Source organism: Procambarus clarkii, chromosome 78 (assembly GCF_040958095.1).
Source record: "Procambarus clarkii isolate CNS0578487 chromosome 78, FALCON_Pclarkii_2.0, whole genome shotgun sequence".
Taxonomy (NCBI): domain Eukaryota; kingdom Metazoa; phylum Arthropoda; class Malacostraca; order Decapoda; family Cambaridae; genus Procambarus; species Procambarus clarkii.
This window is the reverse complement of record NC_091227.1, coordinates 20,232,115-20,238,519: the sequence shown is the minus strand read 5'-3', so window position 1 is coordinate 20,238,519 and position 6,405 is coordinate 20,232,115.

Below are 6,405 nucleotides of genomic sequence, written 5' to 3'. Positions count from 1 at the left end.
AGCTCCAAAAAAAACAGTATATAGGCAAGACAACAACATCTCTTTCTAGGCGTTTAACGATGCATAAGCAACAGGGCTCCATTAAGGAACATATAATCTCTTCCCACAACCAAACCATCGCCAGAGAAATCCTAGTAAACAACACAGAAATCATCGATAGATACAGCGATAGCAGGCGGCTTGACGTTTGCGAGGCACTACACATCAAGAAGTCAACACCAGCAATCAACAGCCAATTAATGCACAACTATATTCTACCCACCTCAAGACTCCGTTCCAATATAGAAGCATCAAGAAATATGGACCAATAGGCTTTCTACAATCACTTCCATTCAATACCCATTGTTTCGTGTTCTGTCTTGTGTTTAGGAATTTAATACCCTATTAATACCACCTCACCCCATCCACCTCACTCAAATGTAGATATAAACAAATCGAAGATGTGTAAGTTCTATTCAGTTGTGTATGTGTAAACTAAAGTCTTTGAAAATGTAATAAGTTTTACGAAACGCGCTCAAGTGTCGCGTCAGACTAGAAATAAAAATGAATTTTGGAGAATTGATTTTTGAATTACCACCAACAGTGAAAAGAAACGTAACGAAAGATCGAGAAAATTCGTGTTAGAATTATTAATCTTACTTTTTCGGTCATATTAATAATATATGTCTACAGGAAAGACTGCTACCAAAATATACCATTGGATAAATCTGAACATATTCAGGTACTTTTCAAATTTACAACATTTGTATATTTTGAAATGTGGAGGATTTATAAAAATAAATGATATGAAGATGTAGAGCTTCATTACCATGTTTATCTGTATGCTGCTTACAAAAACCTGTAGAATAAAATAAAATTTCTTCTATAAAGTCTTTAATGTATTTACCCCTGGTAAATGAGGTGGATTTTAACCTTAGCACTGCACATCAAAACATCAGATGTTTGAATGATGGTGCGTATCACATCCCGAGGTAAGTTTAGATACTGAGTACACTTTAAAACTCCCACATGGCACCCATAATTGCCTCAGATGCCTACAGTAAACATCCACTATCTTGGTAACACTGCATGCAGCATCACCTACATAAGATAAAATTAAGAAGAATCTGGGATATACAACCAAAGTGACTCCGACAAGTCTGAGGGCAATTACGTACAGGATAACAGTGAACCAGTGCATATGACTTCCAATGAGTTAGACTTATCCAAGCACTGCTTTCCCCCAGCTATGGGACCTTGTGTTCCTCTTGCCCATAAACATGTGGAAAGATGACTAAAACATGAATCATCAGGATTTTGATTAGTATTAGTAGTGTGCATAGTGATACCAGACAGCACTTTGCTTCCAAAGCAACAAAACCTGGTGAGTGCTGGTCACCAATCTCCAACCCAGGGCAGCTGTCCACATGCTTCCCTCCTCCACTGCTTGATGTAGCATCTCGAAAAGCACCAAGAGGAAACTGGCGAGCCAGTGAAAGGCAAATGGAGCTTGGACTCTTTTGTCCTGGCTGTGGCGACAACTGTGAAACCATAATAATGATCCTGAGAAAAACTCTTCCCATGGAGAAAACCATGCAGGCAAAATTCAGGGTTTTGCACAACTAGCACTCCATATGAACAAGTACACAAACCCCAATAAGGCCCCAGAATGTCCATAACCTCAGAGCCTCACAAGAGTCAAAAACCTATTGCACTACTCAGCAGGGCACTCTGCAGAGTAGGCCAGCCTGTACGAACAAACTCCCAAACCCACCAGAAAATGTACTGTCAGGGCAGCGGCATTACCAAACAAGTGCCTAAGGGGAAAAAAAAAGGCTACCCTGAGCTTATACAGCTCAAAGTGAGCAGTTTCCATAGTTCACACAAGTGAAGCTTGTAAACACTGAGGTGAAATTAACATTAAACCTTGGAATGATACATAAGCAAATGAGCCCCTATAATACAGAGCCCTAAGAATGGCCAACACTTGTCTAGAATCAGTTGAAACCCAAAAGCCTGGAGACTTGAGGAGCAGTCTAAAGAGTTGGACATCAGACGATGGACTAAGGAATGCTGACAATTGACATAAGAGCCCAACAACTCTCAATGGTGGTGCTGCCGCCTGTACCCAAGGGGTAGTACTCTGTTCAAACTGACTAATGGGTGGACCGCTTTGTAGCGTCATTTGCGGTTTCGTCTCTTTCTCTGAACATTGCTGTTGTCTGTTTTGCTTCATTTACTTTCTGGACATTACCTTGATGAAGTTACTGTATCAGTCCAGTGCTCCCTGCACCTATGTGAGGGATCCAGGTTCTGGTTGTGGTGTTCAGTAGACTATTATGAACTCCTGTTTGGAACTATCTCAGTATGGCTAGTTAGCTACATAGTAGTCACCATTCAACCTCTCCAGATATTAACAATCACTGTACTGCAAAACATCATTACTGTATTATACTAATAACAAATAATGTAATGTCAATCTTACTGACAACTCATGGTTTCTATTGTTACATTTTTTTTCTTCTATTATATTTGTACCAAATTCTTACAGAAACCTCCTATGGCCATTACATTACATATGTTTTTCATAACCTTGCTTTCTTTTGAGTAGGCTTCAGTAAAATAAAGACCATTGAAAGCATGCCAAGAAAATATACAGACATTTATACCATATTCACAGAGGTCAAGTCCATGATACTGTAGAGTATATGGATAATTTATTGATGTGGTTACTATTTACACGTATAGACAAAAAATAAATAATTTTACTAACCGTAGTAGTGTTGTTTGGTCCTGGTAAGAAGACCAGCATTGTTGTAGGTAAGTAGTAACTGGTGAAGGTGATGAAGTGCCACGTTCACTGGAGCTCCAGCCTTTATCTTAGAATACCTAGTAGTAATTACCCACACAATGCGCATGTGAGGGTGTAATCACAATACCTGGCATTGTATGTAAATATGGTACTATGCTGTAAAGCATGTTGATATAAGGTGTATGTAAATAAACATCTGTGAATATAGAGTATAAATTCCTGTCCTCTAATGTAGCTTTATTGTATTAGTAATAGAAAATTATTTACAACACTATAAAGTGGTGGAAAATTTGATACTTACCAATCCTCTTGGTTTGTTCCCCACACTACATAGTACTCTACATATCCATCAAGCCTTCACATTATACTCTAAGGTATTTGGGTCACTGATGCCTGCACTACAAAACCTTGTAATAATGAGTCTGTTGTTTAGAGGAAAAAATGAGAAATTTTTTGTGAAATGTAATTTTATGAAATTAGGCCTATACATTTCTAAATTTTATGAGCTTTTATTTAATCAAAATACATAGTTAAGTACATATCCTATTATAATTCTACACCCAGTAAATGTAGCAGTGAAACCTCTCTAACACTCTGCCTTGGTGTTGAGTTTAAAGCATATCAACAGTCTGGGGATATTAAGGTTGTCTTAATAACTTGGTGACCAACCAGTAAGTATACTTTACTCCTGAACATAGTTCATGACTAAAGTACTCTCAGTGTACATACAGTATTACAAGTTGGGGTTCACCTCTTGGTGTATATATACAGTACTGTACCGTGATCTCTAACATGGTGTTAACATCATTTTTTTTCTAGGTTGTTAGTAAGTGCAAAATGAAATGCATCTGTAAAAAGTGTCATTAATCAGATATAACAAGTTATTGGTCAGAATACTGGATATGTATATACAGTACAGTACATTTATATAAACTAAGAAATTATACATGGTAGTACTGTATCTTGTCTTTAATCCTTCATCTACGCACCACAACCAGGGTTATTTCATCAATGGTGCACACCACAACCAGCGTTGTTTTTTAGGTCTAGCATAAGATTTAAAACTCCAGTGGGTACATAGGGCTTACATCCTGCTCTTCAAGGCTCCAGTAAACAAATGTCATCTTGAGAAAAAACAATTGTCTGCATCCCTTCTGGCTGTGAAAGTCTCGGTACTGAGAGAGCGACCAGGGCTGGTGCATGCAGCAGCAGTTCATAGCACCGCTGTGCAGCTATGGGCCACAGCACCACATAAAAATTATGAATATAATAAATAACGGTGATTATTATGCAATGATATTGTAATAGATCCTGACTGTGATAAAGACTATGTACAATGTTCAGATATCAGTGAACACAATACTAATTATGATGGTCACAGCGTGAGGCAGAAAGCCACAGCACTCGGCCATTGTTTCATGCATCTATGCATCACCTGTACAGACAGGAGCCTGACAGCTGAGTGCACAGTGCTTCGGATTCGTAGTCCTGAGGTTCTGGGTTCGATCCCCGGTGGAGGCGGAAACAAGTGGGCAGAGTTTCTTTCACCCTGATGCCCCTGTTACCTAGCAGTAAATAGGTACCTGGGAGTTAGACAGCTGCTACGGGCTGCTTCCTGGGGGTGTGTAACAAAAAGGAGGCCTGGTCGAGGACCGGGCCGCGGGGACGCTAAGCCCCGAAATCATCTGAAGGTAACCTCAAGAGATCATGAAGAATGTGAATAAATGCCCTGTTATGGAATGTGGAATAGGAAAACATAGACCACACACAACCAACAAATTATGTGAGAAATCTTTAAAAAACAATTCTGATAAAGAAAGAGATCTAAGGGTGGTTCTAGATAGAAAACTATCACCTGAGGACCGCAGAAAGAACATCATGTGAGGTACCTATGCTACAATTTCCAATTTCAGATTTGCTATTAAATATACATGGACGGTGAAATACTAAAGAAATTATTCACAACATTTGTTACACCAAAGCTAGAATATGCAGAGGTTGTATGTCCATATCTTAAGCAGCACATCAACAAATTGGAAAAGGTGCAAAGGCATGCTACTAAGTGGCTCCCAAAACTGAAAGACAAGAGCTATGAGGAGGGTGGAGGCATTAAATATGCCAAAACTAGAAGATAGGAGAAAAAGAGGCGATATGATTACTACATACAAAATAGTAACAGGAATTGATAAAATTGACAGGGAAGAATTCCTAAGACCTGGAACTTCAAGAACAAGAGGTTATAGATTTAAACTAACTAAACAAAGCTGCCAAAGAAATGAGAAAATTCACTTTCAGAGTGGTAGATGGTTGGGACAAGTTTGGTGAGGTGGTGGTTGAGGCTAAAAGCATTAATACTGTAGTTTCAAAGCATTATATGACAAAGAGTGCTGGGAGGACGGGGCACCACAAGCGTAGCTCTCATCCTCTAACCTAACTTAGGTACCTGGTACAGTAATTATTAACACACTGTATTTCACACTTGCATATCTTCCTTCCAAGCCTGTATCATATCCTTTTTTCCAAACCTTGGCTAAGCATCTAACGTGTTCTGCTACCATACACCTTGTATGTGGTTTATGTCTTCCATAACCTCACTCCTCTATGCTTACCAAATGCATTTATTATGGAGTCCGTATGTCAGTCATGAATATACTGTACAGACAAAAAACAATCATCATATCCATAATGCTGTTTGCACTTCTCAATTTTGTTGATAGATCCAGATGTTTTAATAGATGGTAGAGCACAGCAATTTCTCTCCTCTGTTCCATGTTAGAGCATAACCTTTTCCATCCGTTCCATATAAGAGCATAGCACTTTCCCTCCTCTGTTCCATATTAGAACATAGCACTCTTCCTCCTCTGTTCCATGTTAAAGCACAGCATTTTCCCCTCCTCTGTTCCATGTTAGAGCATAGCACAATATCAAAATATTTAAATTCTGCAAAATAGTGCCAGAGGACTTCATGAATGAGCGGTAGTGCCTTTCTTCAAGCACAGACGCATGACAATGGTGTGCCATCAACTTGAAAAAATCAAGAATTATAAAAGAAATTGACAATCCTACAATCATGTGTTGTATCAAGAGGACAGACAGTGAGAAATTAAATTGTCATGGATGCTAATGCAAAAGCCAATAAATTGCAAGATTGAGTGTGCAGAGATGGATCAGTTGTGGTACAAAACAAATGGAAGATAGACATATGGCGTGTTTTTTAGTTACTTTACAGGTACAAGACAGAGAGAAAATCCCAGATGGGCCGACTTTACAAGCAAGTAAGAGGAAGCAGGGTTTGTGAACAACTCAAGGTACGGTAAGGAACAGAAGCAGAGTTTGTGAACAAATCACAAGGTATGGTAAGAAACACAGGATGACAGCTGTATGCAAGGAAGTGAATAGGAAACAGCACTGTAAACCTGGCCTTATGAAGTGATGTGGTACTGTTGGTGAAGGGTTGCTGTTGAGTGGCGGTTCTAGTATACTTATATATGTACTGCTATTGTGTGGATGATATACTGAATGAATGAGTACTATTTTGGTATTATCTATAACCCTCTATCATTGTACTCTGCTCTCTCTGTCATCTGGGCTGCTGCCTTCCCTCCCCATGACAT